Source organism: Thrips palmi, unplaced genomic scaffold, assembly GCF_012932325.1.
Source record: "Thrips palmi isolate BJ-2018 unplaced genomic scaffold, TpBJ-2018v1 HiC_scaffold_11, whole genome shotgun sequence".
Taxonomy (NCBI): Eukaryota; Metazoa; Arthropoda; class Insecta; order Thysanoptera; family Thripidae; genus Thrips; species Thrips palmi.
Window position 1 is genome coordinate 3,437,259 of NW_023144622.1, and position 15,602 is coordinate 3,452,860.

The window sequence follows — 15,602 nt, forward strand, 5'->3', positions numbered from 1 at the left end:
CGGAGTAGTGCCAAGCACAAACGTGGCACCTTCGACCGTCCACTGTATTTTTCTGCGGGTAACTTACCGACTCCAAATCGATACCCCTGTCTCTCTGTCGTTAAAACCGAGGGACTTTAAAAACCGCCTCCGACTAAATACTGCATCGCGAGATCATTTGGAGAATAGGTCAAGCGCGACCAGAATCATCCAGGCCTATCCCAGGCCAGCCAGGCTTCGCTGTGCTGGGACGGAGGGCCAGTACTGTGTAACGCCCACTGTGAGAGGGCGCTAAGTGCACGATAGTACACAGCAAGTGCGCGTTCGGTCGGACTCTCGGAGGGCAATAATGTGTTTTAGATGGCGAAATCGCCTTGTCGAGTTGGCCTGCTGCTGACCAGGGCTACCAGGGCATGCACCCGAGCCACGCTGGGGGATAACTACCACCCCCTCACTCCCTCGCCTACCCGCAGCCAGCATGCTGCTCCGTCTCTGTCGCACTCATGGGGCGTTGCGTCCAGGCCAGAGACACAGAGCGACGAAAACGACTCTCGGAATCAGTCTGCGTCGCCCAGCCACAGGGAAGTACAGGCAGACACACGACCGTGAGGTAAAGAAGTGCCACGGCAGCGAGGCGACAAGCGAACGCCAGGCATGCCTCCTCGATAGCGTGTCCATCCAGGCAGTCAGCGCCTTATCTTGAGATTCCGCGATCGCTCTGTCTCTCTCGCACCCTCAGGGCACGCCGCAGCGCCCCACGAGTGCGAGAGAGACAGAGCGACGCACCCTGCACACGGCGCTCCGCCAAATTCGCCCCCCTCTCTCTCTCACTCCCTCCCCCCTGGATCCGGCCGGTCCTCCGAACCCATAAAGCGGGCAGGCGGTTGGATTTGAACCCGCGGCGCGGTCAGTGATCCCCGAAATGAATCCGCCGCCGCATTCCGTCGCTGAATCGGTTCAAGCCGACCAAGTCCGCCAAGTCGGCCAGCGGCACCGCAGCACCGCGCCGGAGTGCACCAGCACCGGCAGCACCGGGGAGGTGGACGAACGGGTCCTAAATGGCCCTGCAAGAAAGGACGTCAAGCTGTCCCACGGGCTGGACGCAGCCTGCCCGGCCTGCCGGCCCCGCCTCGGCCGCGCTGGAGAGGTTGGTCGGTTCGTTCGGTTTGACGGAGAAGAAGGGTAACCGGAGGAGGAGAGCGGAGAGGGGGGTTGAGAATGCAGCCGGGCAGCCAAACACACCGGCGGGGGTTGGGGAGGGGGCGGGGGCACCAGGCGCTGCGGGACTGCGGGCAGCAGGGCCGGCGGGGGGGGGAGGGGGCGGCGGGGCTGCCGCCTGTCGCCAGCTCGGTCTGGGCGGCCGGCTGCTGGTCGCGCCGCCGCACCGGCACGGCGGGGCGGCCGGGCGGCTGAGCCGGCGACCGAGCCGCCAGCCAGCATTCGCAGCTTGGCTGCTGAGCCGAGAGGTCGTTCCCGCCGCCGCGTCGCCGTGCCGCCGCGTGCCGCAGCGTGGCGCGTGCACCGCGCGAAGTGTCAGTGTCACAGTGTCGTGGCGTGTGCAGCGTGACTTGCCGCCAGCCCTGCCTCCGGCCACTTCCAACCGCCATCGTCGCCAGCCCTCGCGGAAGCCGGACCTCGGCCCTGTGTGTGTGACGAGTGCGTGAATGTACGTGAGCCCGTGCGCGTGTGTCTGCGCATCGGCGGTGTCATGGGGATGAGCGCGCGCGGAGCGTGCGCACACTGTGAACCGTGTCAACACAGGTGTCGGTGCCGTGACGCGCGCCGCGACCGCCGGGACGCGACAGAGCGTCGTCTGCACCGACAGTGTGGTGCCGAGTGAGTGCGAGTGAGTGAGTGCCAGTGCACCAAAGCGAGCACGCCACTGTGGATACGGCGCCCGAATACTGAGAGGATACGCCAAGTCGCGGCAAGCTCCGGAAAGGATACCTCCGCCAGTCACTGACCGGCTCCTCCAACAAGACAGGTGAGCGCGAACGAGATTTTTCTATTTTTAGTGCGGTGGCCTCCCCCCTTGGTGTTTTACGATCCAGAGGCGGAGCGGCGGGGCAGAAGCCTCAAGTGCTGCTGCACTGGCTGCGTGCACACTGCAAGCGGGGGGCGGGCGGCGCAAGGGCGGCGCCCTCCCTGGAGGCCGGGGGAGGCGTCTCTCTCGCACCCCCACGGGGCATTTTCTCATTTTCTCATAGCGCGCCGTTCTCAAGTTGTCGAACTCGACAGTGTAGGCGGGGACGCGGAACATTCCGGCCGCCGCGTTGACCCTTGGGCCCCTTAGGGCTGCGCACCGCACTGCCACTGCACTGCTGCAGCGGTGCGTGGTACGCGTAGTGCGAGACAGAGAGGGACGCTGTTTCACGCTCGACTCGGCCCAACCCAGCCGCGATAAGTCTGGTGGAAAATAGCCGACGTGCTTTGCCAGATGTCCTGGCCAGTGCGATAACGCGCCACCCCACTGGAAAGTCGAGGGACGGATGCCCCTCTGACTTTGACCCAGCAGACTGATTGCGAGAGTCGTCGCTCTGTCTCTCTCGCACTCGTGGGGCGTCCCGTAAGGGTGCGAGAGAGACAGAGCGACGACTCTCGGAATCAGTCTGCTGCTGTCGAAAAAACAGTGCATCGACGGGTCCAAGTCGTTCCCTGGAACGAAAAATAAAAACGAATGGTCTGGGCGAATGTTGAAAATAAAAAGACGAGGTGTTCTTGAACTCCGAACTGATTTTGGCAGTCGTCGGATCCAGCTTCCTTCCTGCACTCAATTTCTCTCCCGGATGACTTTTCCTTTTCCTTTTTCCCTTTTCCGTGGGAACGCTGTCTGAGACACGCGGGGCTTTGGGCTGCGCGCCGCGCGCTATGAGAAAATGAGAAAATGCCCCGCCGGCCGTGCCGCCGTGCGAATGGCGTGGCCGGCACGCTGTAAGTATCGCTTTACTCGTTTTACTAGTGCATTGACGGCGGCCGTCGGACCGTCCCGCCGCCCTTGACCTTAGCCAACAAGAATGCATCGCAATGCATCGGCCTAGCAGACTCATTCCGAGAGTCGTCGCTCTGTCTCTCTCGCACCTATACGGGACGCCCCATGAGTGCGAGAGAGACTGAGCGAATCAGTCTGCCGACCGCGAGCCTCGAGCATTGTGCGCGTTGGGCCCATGGTTGTGCCGTTGGGCCACATCCGGGGGAGGGGGGGGAGGGGGGAGGGCAACAATGCGGACCGAGCGAGCGAGCCATACGCAAACGAGCATCCCGTGTGGAGTACTACATGATGCGGCCGGGACGCGCAACCCAATCAAAAATGGCAAATTCAACCAAGTTACTGTTTCCTCCCGACTTCCTACGTGGCAGTGAATGGGAGACTCGCCGCAGACTGTCGCTCTGCTCCACGAGTGCGAGAGAGACGGAGCGGCGACCGCAGCGCGCGGTTTTCGGTGTTTCGATTCCGGCAAAAGATGGTTCGGTCGGCCCGCCGGAGGAGCGGCCGCAGTGTGCCTTCCGGCCGCAAAACGGCTCCGTCTCTCTCGCACCCCTGCGGCCCCACGGGGCGCCTCGCGAGGGCGACAGAGACGGACTCTGTGGCATCGGTCTGCAGGCCGGCGGACGCAACAAGTCCAGCAGCCGTCTGATTCCGAGCTCTGCTCTCGTCGCTCTGTCTCTCTCGCACTCGTGGGGCGGTCCGTAGGGGTGCGAGAGAGACAGAGCGACGAAGCAGTGTTCGGAATCAGACGGCAGACGCGCTTCCAATTGGACTCGCACCGACCGCACGCCGTGCGGAGTACGGAGCCCTTTGAACGGGGAATCCATCGGCCGAGTCGTGGTTTTCCACCGTTAGTCTGCCACATTTCCGCGCGTCGTTGAGGCAGTACTATTTCGGCTGCAGCTTCGTTTGCACACCTGCAGACGCCTCTCTGTCTGTCTGTCTGTGGCTTCACACCTGCGGAAAGCCCCGCGAGTGCGAGAGAGACAGAGCGATGTCCCGAAATAGCCCCTTTGACCGTATACCAAAGTACTAAATCTCGCACGGCGGCGGTGAGTCGATGTGAGTCGATGTGGCCATTTGGAAGGGAACCCCGTGTTGTTCATTACTTTGCCGCGACGCGCCGCGACGTGAGGCTGTCGCGTCGGGGCAGTGCCGCGCATGCCCGATCGGGGGCCGGACGTTTCCGACTTTGGAGCGCACCCTCGCTGGTTCGAACCCCGACAAACGGGCCATTTCCACCAATCTCCATGCCTTTATGAATGTTCCTGCTCATTTCATAGTGTGGACGCGGACACTGCTTGCACACACTCACACACACTCACACACACTCACACACGCACACACACCCAAGCGCAACGTGTTTGTCCGTACGGTACTTCCCCTGAGATATTTGGCCGGGCTTGATTGCACCTCCAAAGTCCGTGGCCCTCTTTACTCACACGTGCGGTGGTGCCCTGCTGCTGCTGCGCCTCCATTCCCCTCTCTCTCCCCCTCTCTCTCCTTTCTCCCCCTCTCCCCCTCTCTTCGTCTTCCTCTCCACCGCCTTCCGTTGAGCGACAGAGTGTGAGCGCGGCGCTGCATCGCCTGCAGAGTCGCTCTGTCTCTCTCGCACCTGTGCGGCACGCCGGCACGCCCCCGTGAGTGCGAGAGAGACAGAGCGACGACTCTCCGCTGCATCGGCTGCACCTTTATGCCCGCGGTTCAACGACCGCCCCGGGCAGGCTCACTGCAGGCACACTGCAGGCACACTGCAAGGGTTGGCCGCCTTCGGTTTTGCCACAGAGTGTACTCTTCTGTCCCCACCTCGAGACTTGCATCGTACGGCCGGATGCGCGGTGCACTCACGCGCCGTTCGGCCTGGACTTGGTGGTCATCCAGCACACTGAGAGTCGTGTCCGTCGCTCTGTCTCTCTCGCACTCGCGGGGCGTCCCGAGCGGGCGCGAGAGAGACGGCTGGTAATCTAGCCGTTGGCGCCGCGCTCTGCGTCTGATGACACGGAGACACGAACGCACCGCGCGGTGATTCGTCGCTCTGTCTCTCTCGCACCCTTACGGAGAGCCGCATGAGTGCGAGAGAGACAGAGCGACGCGGCTGGTGCAACACTTTGCAGTGCAGCAGTGCCGCCGAAGCGAGCGGAACGCGGCGCGACGCGGCGGGCTGCCTGCCAACGAAAACAAAACGCACGCCGTGGGCGTGTAAGGGCTTAAGGCGTGTTCAAACGGCGGCGGCCGGTAACTGCTGTGGGATTGGGACTGGGTAATCCGCGCTTTGAGTGGCGGGACGGGGCGGGGCGGGGCGGGGCGGGGCGGGGCGCCGGGGCGAGGCGCGCATACTGAGAGGCCCTCTGACAGTCCTTCGTCGTCGCGGTGCTCACGTCGCTTCGCGTCGCTTCGCGGTGCCTCGCGGTGCTCAGCTGCTCGCGCGCGTGGCCTTTGACTGCCCCTACACTGCTAAACTCGCAGTGTATACTCCACCACGACGACGACGGCGGTCGCCGCAAAAAGCGCGTGCTCCACGACGTCGTCGGATGAGTGGCCGCCAAGGTGACTCTGGCGTGCTAATGAGCGACTGTCTGTCTCTCTCGCACGCACGGGGCGTGCCGTAGGGGTGCGAGAGAGACGGAGCGGCGGAGTTCTGCGTCGTTGGGGGACTCGTGCACCACCCCGACGACCCGCGGCCGCCTGATGCCTGACCCTCGTGTCGCTCCGTCTCTCTCGCACTCGTGCGGCGCCGTGCAGAGGGCGACGGGGTGCGAGAGAGACGGGGCGAGGCGGCGAAAGGGAAGGCCCCGTTGTGCCACATTGTGGCGTGCGCATGATCCAGGCCCAGGCCAGCCCAGGCCGGCTGGGCGTAAGTGGCGTCGTGGCGTACGCATGAGTCTGTGGGAAGGGCGGCGCGGCCGGCCAGCGGGGATTACACGCGTAACGGGCGGCCCCGCTTCCCACACCAGCCGAGCGATTCAGTCTCTCTCTGTCGCACTCATGGGGCCCTCCGCAAGGGGGCGAGAGAGACAGAGCGACACACCGCCGGACCGGAGGAGGCGCTCAAAATCCCGGACGCGTTTTGAGCTCCAGAGCCGCTAAATGGGACTCGAGCCGAACGTGTGACCCCACCAATGGATTGCTCTCCGAACGAGGAGTCCATTGGTGGGGTCACACGTTCGGTTCGAGTCCTTTTTCGGCCATCCGCCGACCCCGAAGTGTCTGTCTCTCTGGCCGCGTTGGGCAGTGGCTTTGAAGGGGCGTGGACTGCCTTCGGAAACAATCCTGCTTGAGCGTGGTCAGGGAGCAGGGAGGGCTTTGGGTGGCCGGCTCGAGGCGTGACCGTGTCTTTACGACCGTCTCTCTCGCACCCCTCCGCCACGCCCCGCGAGTGCGACAGAGACAGCCTGAGCCCCCCTTTCCCATTGCCACTCCGTGTGCTCCTTCCTTCTCCCCGATTCCATGCCTGCGGGTCTCTCTCGCACCCCTACGCCACGGCCCCACGAGTGCGAGAGAGACAGAGCGACGAAAGCGCTGTTCGGAATCTGTCTGTACGCTGTCGGGATGATCCGTAATCATGGCCTCCACTCCAAGTGGGTAAGGGGGCCGCAATTTTCCTCTCCACCTCGCCTTGTTTTTGTTGTTTTGCCTATTTTTTGCTGTGTTTGGCGTCCCCCGCCACCACTCTAGTTTTTTTTTGCGCCATGTTTTGATTATCGTACGTCGTTTGACACTCTGCACTCGCGTGTGTTGCCGCCGTGCAGCCCGGAAGCCGAAGTGTGTCGAGTAGCGACCAGACACGGAACGGAAAATTCGGCGGTCCGAACTAACGAGTTGTTTTCGTGTTGCTTTTCGCGCCCTATTTTTGCATCGTCCCGTCGACGCTTCCCGAAAGGAGGACTGCTAGCCTGCGTTTGTAAAATGGGAGTCCACGAGTGCTTAGCGCAGAGCAAGGCCAATAATCTTGCCAACTGCATCGAGATATCGAAACATCGATAAACCGAGTCATTGAGACATTATTAAATTGAGACTTCAAGACATCGACACTCAAGACATGGAGACTTCAAGACATTGAGACTCGGAGACATCGCAGGCCAGCCCCAGGGTCTGGGTCAGCAGGCTGCGGCGCTGGCGGCGTGACGAGGCGTGACTCGCCACGTGACTGGTCGTGACCCGTCACGTGGGTTCGTCACGGCTCGTCACGGGTCGCGGACGGTTTGCGCGGAAAAGCAGCCCCGCAGGTTAAAGTCGGCGTGAGCCAATCTGTTGCTGTGGTGCAGCGGAACGGAAACTGTATCGTTCCGTTATTCTCTTGAGGGGGGAAAGGGGGGGGGGGGGTCAAAAGCGTGACGCCGTGACGGTTGTGTTGTCACTGCCAAGGTTGGCAGGGCGATGCGCTCACAATGGCGCGGCTCCGCGGCACGGCGCTGGAGGGAAGTGACGCTTGATTTGGCTCCCCCCCCCCCTCCCCGCTGCATGTGGGCCCCACGTGGGGCAGGGCCCTCTCGTGTCACAGCAACGGCTGCGGCGCGTCAAGAAGTCTGTTCTAATTTGAAGAGGGCGTCGAGCAGGGGGCCGTTGTGACGAATCCGTCCGCCGCGTCTGCTCGCCGCCGCCGCCACGCCCGTAGGAGGCGCCGGAGGCATCGAAGCTGGACTTGGGCCGCGCTAACGCGGCGGCGCCCCGCTTGGATTCCACGGATGACCCCGGGCCCGGAAGTTGGACCGAGCTCGGCGCGCAAGGCGGAGCCGCGGAGGGACGGCCATCGGCGAGTTCGGCGGGCAGGTGCTCTGGAGCCCCGAGCAGGCCGAGCAGGCCGAGCAGCCACCGCCGCCACACCGCCGCCACCGCCGCCGGCTCGCCGTGACACACTTCTGCAAAGCTGGCAGCCCTGGGCCCGGGCCGCCCGCCGCCCGTCCGCCCGGCCCGCCCGGTTTGGGATTCAAATAACGCTCGTCGGCGTGGTGGCACCACTGGCGGCACCACTGGTGGCGGCACTGCACTGGTGCGCGTGCCTTGGCTCAAGTGTTGCCAACGAGGCGCATCACTGCGCGTACTTTGTCGAGAGCCGCGGGGTCACGGCCACGGCCCTCTGGGTCCTGGGGTCCTGGGGGCCTGGGGGCCTGGGGGCCTGCGGCGGGTCCTGCGGCGGGTCCTGCGGGCCCCGCGCGTGCTCGACGCGCCGCGCTTATTGAGAGGTTGGCCGGGGTCGGCGGGGTCCTCCAGGAAGTCCTCCGGAAGTCGATCCTCGTCCTCGGATGCGCCGAGCCGCCACGCCGCCGTCTTGGCCGTGGCGCGAGTTGTTGCCCCGGCCGGTCGTCATCGTCGTCGGCCTCGTGCGGCGGCGCTCCGGGGCCCTCGCCGATGACGTCACGGCGAAGGTGACAGCGTCGGGACGGGTATGAAGATCAGTTAGGCGCAATGCAGCGGGCGATCGCCCCGCCCCGCCCCGCCCCGCCCCGCCCGTCAAGGCCCGCGACTTTCCAGCTCCTGGTCCGCTGACGTCGCGCCGGATTTTCGGTCCGTTTTGGTTGTGTAACCCGCACGCGGCGGAAAGTGAAAATGCAGCCGATGACACTCTGCCTGTGTGTGTGTGCGTTCATGCTCAGCGGGGCCCGCTGATGGGGCTCGGTGACGTGTACGCACGGCTGTCACGGCCAACGACAAGCAGTATGTGTTTTTAGTGTATAGTCGGCTGGGGTGTGGCCCTCGTGGCGGGGCGGGGCGGGGCGGGGTGCGCGTTTCCTGTCACGGCATGGCATTGGCGGACCTGAGATGGCCATTACTTGTAACGTTTTGTCCCGGCGCGGCGGCCGGGACGGGCCGGGACAGCGAGTCCTGCAGAGTCCTGGCGAGCGGCGAGGGCCACGGCCAGTCATTAAGGTGTTCCTCCAACTCGCGCTGCGCTGCGCTCGGCGAGCCGAAAGCCTACTTAGTGCCCTGCACTGCACTGGCACTGCACTGGCACTGGCATTTGCCTTGGTGGTGCTTGCACGCGGGACGAGTCTGACCTCTGCTGGCTGGGTTGCAGTGTGTCGTGTGTGCTTGACGCGTGCTCATGGTGGGGTCGAACCGTCCGCGCACCTTGGACAGTGTTAAAATTGAGTCGGTCTTGTCTGTCGGCTGCTCCGACGCGATCCACGCGGTGCGGTTCGTCTCGATAAAGAAACCGAAGCGTGTGGTGCGGCTTTGGCGCGGATGGGCCGACCCGCCCCGCCCCGCCTCGCCGCGCCCGGAACGTTGTCAAACTGGATTTGAAAAGCTTGAATAACGCTGCCGCCACACTGCCGCCTCGCCTCGCCTCGCCACGGTCGGACAGACACTGGCGGGGCACACTGGCGGGACTTTGGAATCGATTCATCGAATTGGTTGTTGGTTCGGACGGACCGCTACTCCGGTACCGCGATGCTGCGTCGGCCGCACCCTCCACGAAGAGCGTCGTCCGTGTGGAATGGAATCCGTCGGCCAACCGGAATTTCCCGAAAATTTGTTCATTAGTCGTGCTAAAGTCCATTCGTACTGAAATGCGTGCAACTGGCTTGATGCGCATTTCTGCTGAAACTACTCCTTGCAGTGTAGTCCATGAAATTTGACTGTCTGGTCACAACCATTGAAGATGTAGGAAGTGTTGGTGCGTGACTGTTCTTGGCAGGGTGTGCACCGCGCTACGGCACTCTACAGGGCGTAGGCCACCTTCCCGCCCCACCCCACCCCCCCCCACCCCCCCCGCCCCACCCACCCCACCCCGCCCCACCCCGCCCCGCTCGGCTCCGAAATAGACTGGTAATGAGTGTGTTGCAGCGACCCGGTGCACGGTGGCAAGGCGGCATGGCAGGGCGGTAGGGCCGGGCGCCACCCTGTGCGTCTGCTGCCGACGCCAAGTCCCCCCTCCGTCCGGACGAGTGGCGGCCGGACTCGCGGACTCGGGGGACTTGGAGGCGCGGAGGAGCCACGTCAGAAGACGGAGAACAAAGCAGACCATTTTTAGGGATTTTTAGGTTTTACAGGTTCTTACATTTGGATTTTTGTGGCGAATAAGAACGTCATTTTTTGGCAAGCGTGTGGACTTATAGTGCTCGATTTCTGTTCTGCCCCGCCAGACGAAGCGCTCTTTGGCTAGGCGTAGTGATGCCGCCTCGGAGCTGTGCCATGACTTATCTGTGTTGGTATTGGTTCATATCGGAGTGCGTGTTTGTGGTGCTGGTCTGGCGCTCGCCCCGTCTCTCTCGCACCCCTGCGGCCCGGCCCGTGAGTGCGAGAGAGAGAGAGAGAGAGAGAGAGAGAGCAGGGAAAGGGGCGGGGAAACCTCGGGGAGATTAGACGTGCCACCTTTCACCAGCCTAGTTGTGCGTATTCGCCAACAAAAAATTTGAAAAACAAATTTTTAACAGTGTGCAGTGTACATTGTTGCGCTGCTGGCTCGGCAGTGAGCGACGCGGCGGCTTTGCGTGTAGGGTAGGCCGTGCTGGGTGGACCCTGTCCGCGGAGAGGGCACTGGAAAGGCTTCCACACCCCGTGTGGCTGCGCGGGCTGCGCCAGGCTGGCGCTGCTGCACTGTAACGGAACCTTTGGCCGGACGGCCGATACGGCGCGGTCGCGTCGCCGCGTCGCAGCGTCCAGCGGGCCGAACCTCTGTCTGTCTCTCTCGCACTCGTTGTCCGGGCCCAGGGGTGCGAGCGAGTGCGAGAGAGACGGACTGTGCTGGACAGTGACTCAGCGCCCACCCAGCGGAGGGTTTTGGCTCGCTTGGCTCGCTGGAACGGCGGAGACCGTGGCCGCCAAGGACGCGGCCAGGCTGCGGCCACGCGGGGGAAGCTCCAGGGCGCTCCAGAGTGGGGAAGACCGATGGCTCACACGCTGGGGGGACAGGAGCCGAAACGGTACCGGGCAGTCCGGCCAACCGGACGGGTCGTCGCGCTGTCTCTCTCGCACCCGAGGCGACGCCAGTGCAGAGAGAGAGAGAGAGAGAGAGAGAGAGAGTCTGCCGCGACAGTCGAACGCTGCGATGCACTTTCGAACTACACGCACTGCACTGCGCGCCTCAAACGGTAGAAATTGTGAATGTAGCGAGTGGGCTCGCCTTGTATATCCGCTTGCGGCCATCCTGCCTGCCTGCCCGCTAGGCATTCCGACTGCACACTCGTTTGCGAAATTGCAGTGTATGGAGATGGCGACGTGCGTCGTGGATCGAGTCTGTTTCCTCTTTCTGACCCGGTTTGAGCGCCTTGTCGCGTTCGCCGGGTAGCCGGCCGGCCGGCCGGCTAGCTGCAGTGCAGGAAGAGAAAACGGAAGAAAGGGAGAGATGGTGTGGCCGCACTGTAAGTAAGGGCGATGCCTTGGCGATGCGGTGACGGAATTGGAGCTGTGCAAGCGAAACGCAAAGGTCTGGCATGCATGCAGGCAAGTAACGTCACGCTGGGTCTTTGAGGAAGCGCGCTGAGCGGATTGATGTCATTTTTGACAGAAAAATAGCTCGTCTGGTGTGTCTGCTTCAAAATGGCAGTTAAACAGTTAAAATTTTTTTAATCAAAAACATTGTTTAGAAATGAAAAACAAGCAACGTTTACTCATAGAATGAAAAGGTTTAACAATGGCAACGAATTCTTTAAAATGAATTGACACCAAAAATTTCGCATGTCATTTAGAACCGGGTTTTTTGGTCGGGTTCGCCGCCGTGCGACACTGAAGCGAATGTGTGGCACTCGCACGCGGCACGGCGCGGCTCGGCATGGCATGGCATCTCCCAGGCAATCATCTCATAACGGAACGGGCTAGTGCCATTCTGCGCCAGTCCATCGCCGTCGTCCATCGTCGCCTCGACGTATACTACACTGCCTACTTGTGGGGCTCGCCGTCCGTGCCACTCTTGAAAAAGAAATCTAGGTCAAATATCGATGACTTGAAATATTGTTCATGTCTATATAGGTCCTATTGGCGTTCGATATCGGGAAGAGCAACTGACGGAGTTTGCGTGTCGCGGTTTTGAATCGATGGTTTGACTTCCTTTTCGGTAGCGACAGCCTATCCGTCACGTAACACCACGTCTGGGGTTTAATTTGGAACCGGTTCTATTTTATTTTCGCACGTTTTCCTCTCTCTGCAAAGGGCACTGATGCCGTGTGTCGGTTCTAGTTTACAGCCGCGTGTCGCTTTATTGATGCCTTTCATTACACTGGGCGGACGCGACCGGCGACCCAGTGACCGGCCTCACGTACACCGGAAAGAAGAGAGAAAAAAAAACATCTTGCACGTAAGAAAGAAAAAGAAGAAATTGAGAAAAAGATTTTACTACAACACAACCTCCAAGACATTGAAAAAATGCAACAAAAATTGAATTAAAATTCATTGCGTTGACTTAAAAAGGCTAGTAATTTAATTTTGATAAAATTGAAAAAAAATTCTGTAGTAAAGCAAGCCTTAAAACTCAAAGAAACCTGCAAATATTTTTAAGTCATTGCTTAAAAAAATAACAATGAGTCGTTGTTGTGATTCTGTTTTGGAACGACATTCATTCGATAAAGTTGGAAATGTGACGACTCAGTGCGATTCGCCTCGGTGTTGTTCGGTGTCCTCCCGGCAGGCTCTCGAACGAGCTCTCGAACGGCAGATTGACTGTGCAGCCAGGGTCACTTCCGCGTCGCGTGACTTGCAGTGGTGCTGCATCCGACTGTTGAACCTCGACCCCCCTGGGCCCGCCCCCTGGCCCGCCTCTGGTGGGGGGCGAATATAAAAAATAAAAGCAACATTTACTGAACGCTACAAAACTGAAATGGCGTGCCCGCGGCAAATGTGAAGAGCGGCGTGAAGGTGAGGCGAAAGAAGAGCAAAATGTGTCGAATGCTGGAGAAAGTCCTGGCGATCCAGACGCGCCGGCGTTTATTTTCTGGACGCATTCCAGCGAGCTTCCCCGAGCGTGTTTCTCCAGTGCGACTGCACCGCTGTTAGTTGAACGCCTGGAATGTCGGTTTTGTCGCCGCTGGAGCCGCTGGAAGGGCCGGACGGCAACCTGTATACTCTTCAGAAAAAAAAATATAGCAGTGCACTTGTACTCGTGTTAAAAACGAAGGTTCTGCCAAAAATTCCTCGTGGAAATTTGAAAGGTGACGTGACATTTTTTACCCTCCCCGCCCGCATCGATGGAGGACTTGCCGAAGCAACCCTTGCAGTGTGGTGGCCGCGGGTGGGCTTTGAGGCTGGCCTCACCTTTAGTGCCACACCGCGGCCCGTCCTTTCACTCGCGATAAAACGGTGTCGCTATCGCGCACGCTTGGGCCTCACTGCATCCGTTTTACCAACACTGTCTCTCTCGCTCCCATGCCGCCCCACGAGTGCGAGAGAGAGAGAGAGATGCCCGTGCATGAAAGGGACGACAAGACGAATCGCTGGTCCTCTTCGGAGTTCCGACGACAAGCGAGCTAATCACGCGTTGGCCCACGCCGCGCGGGCACACTCTGGAAATCTGATTTCGATTTTTGAAAAGTAGTTGTTGGCTATTCTTTCCGCTGTGTGTGTTGGTGTGTGTGCGTGTGTGGGAATGCTAGTGCAAAACGTGGTGGTACCTAGCCGGTTCCTTAATGGCGGCACGGTTTGGAAAGAGCAGGGCGAAAGTCAAGCTGGTCGTAAAGGTGGCGACGGGGCTTGGGCTCTTGAACATCCGTCAGACTCCCCCCCCCCTCTCCTCACTGCGTTTAACATGTCGCGGCTTGACCGCAAGGTGCTGGTGTACGTGCTTCAAGGGCGTTCTGTCTTTGTTGTGCTCTCCTTGCGCTGCCGACTATCTCGGTCACGGGGACACATTTTGGATCAGGAATATTCCTCACTTATTTCAATCTCAGTGCGGCAGTAGGACCCACTGGAAAATCTGGCGGCAGTGTAGGTGCACCGCGTCCATCACGCACAGCAAGTGCACTGCGGGCAAATTGCCTGTCGTTGGTGGTTATGGTCCCGGGGCAAAGAGTGATTGATTTTTGTGCTGGGAAAAACGAAACTGTCGGCATTGCTGCGGCGCTGCACCAGAGTCGCTCTGTCTCTCTCGCACTCGCGGGGCGTCGCCTCTGGGTGCGAGAGAGACAGAGCGACGTGATCGGATTCCGCGAAGGGGCGTTGGCTAACTGGAGCAGCGCGGGTCCGGCTGAGGACAGGGCAGTGTAGGTGGGTGTGGGTGCGCATCAAGGCCGCCCCGCCGCCGGCCCGCCCGGGGGAGGGGAGGGGGGCAGTCCGATGTGCACGGATTGCACGATTGCGCCACTCTGATTGGGCCGATTCATGCGAGTTATTGTTGCAAACGCTTAGGCGTGGTTTAGAGGCCAAAGTCTGCCCCCATCCCCCCCATTCATTTTTTTATGATTCTCTCTCTTTCTCCCACGCGCACAGAGGCGCCCCTTCACCGCCGCGAGTCAGAAACAGAACACAGTGAAAACCACCCAAAAACTTCGCATAAGTTGAAACCAGTCTTCTTGGACTGCGTCTTCTTCTATAGAAACATGATAAACTAGACCAGAAATGAATCTCGCACGCAGACCCTGCCTTCTGTTTTGCGTTCTTCTCCCTTCTTCTCTCTCCTGCCCGTTTTTGTTCTTCTTTATTTATGTTTTAAATTTTTGTACTCCTTGGGTCCGCGCGCTGGGCTCACCAACACCCAGCCACCCACCCGGTCGGTCGGCCGGTCGGTTGGTGGTGAAAGTGATGTATGCCGAGCCGCGAGCCCCGAGCGCGATTCTGCTGTCCGCTGGAGGTTGGCGGCGCTGCAGCCCGGGTGGCTCTGAGGTCGAACGGCCCAGCACGGCAGGGCATAGGCACGCCACAGCACCGAACCGATGCAAATTACAGAGTTTGCGAGTTGGACGTCGTTTTGTTTGGACGAGCCTCGCCTTGATCCTGCGCGTGCAATCAGGGTGACCCTTGCTGTGTGTGTGGCTGCGCGCTTCCGCACACAGGCATGCACGGCATGTGTCGTTGTGCCGTCACAGACCGCAGGCAGGGCAGCGGGGCACGGCACGTCACTCAAACCCCAGGGCTGCCACGCTAATGAAGCTACAGCTACTTATGAAACCGGGATTGAATGAACGGATCCACTGAATGACGGAAAGCGGGCGATGAGTGCCACTGGCTTTGCCAGCAAGACGAAGTGCTTGGACGGGCCTGGCGGATTTGGCGTTGACAGTGGAAAGACGAGTTTGTCCAACGAGGCAATGAGACAGAAGCCTATTAAGCCGCTCGGATGCACTGCCCTTGTTGCCTTGGCCTTTGTGCGTTAAACGCTGATTAACGATTCGGCGCCTGAAAAGCGGCGCTGGTTAGGTTAGTCGGTCCAGTCGGCGCGTTGTCACTGCAATCCCTGCCTACCTTTGTTCGTTTCGCAGCTGGAAGCTCCCAGCTGCCGGAATAGTTTTCCCTGCCCTCTAAGCTGCCGGAATAGTTTTCCCTGCCCTCTAAGCTGCCGGAATAGTTTTCCCTGCCCTCTAAGCTGCCGGAATAGTTTTCCCTGCCCTCTAAGCTGCCGGAATAGTTTTCCCTGCCCTCTAAGCTGCCGGAATAGTTTTCCCTGCCCTCTAAGCTGCCGGAATAGTTTTCCCTGCCCTCTAAGCTGCCGGAATAGTTTTCCCTGCCCTCTAAGCTGCCGGAATAGTTTTCCCTGCCCTCTAAGCTGCCG

At 60.6% G+C, this 15,602-nt stretch overlaps 1 protein-coding gene across 1 annotated transcript in view; it reads left to right on the forward strand.

Moving 5' to 3' along the window:
• Positions 1–1,484: 1,484 nt before the first annotated feature.
• The window catches only part of LOC117639457, a 36,272-nt gene continuing 22,154 nt past the window's right edge, over positions 1,485–15,602 (forward strand). Inside the window, exon 1 of the mRNA XM_034375128.1 lies at positions 1,485–1,963. The gene's annotated coding sequence lies outside the window, so the exon portion shown is untranslated. The remainder of the gene's footprint in view (positions 1,964–15,602) is intronic.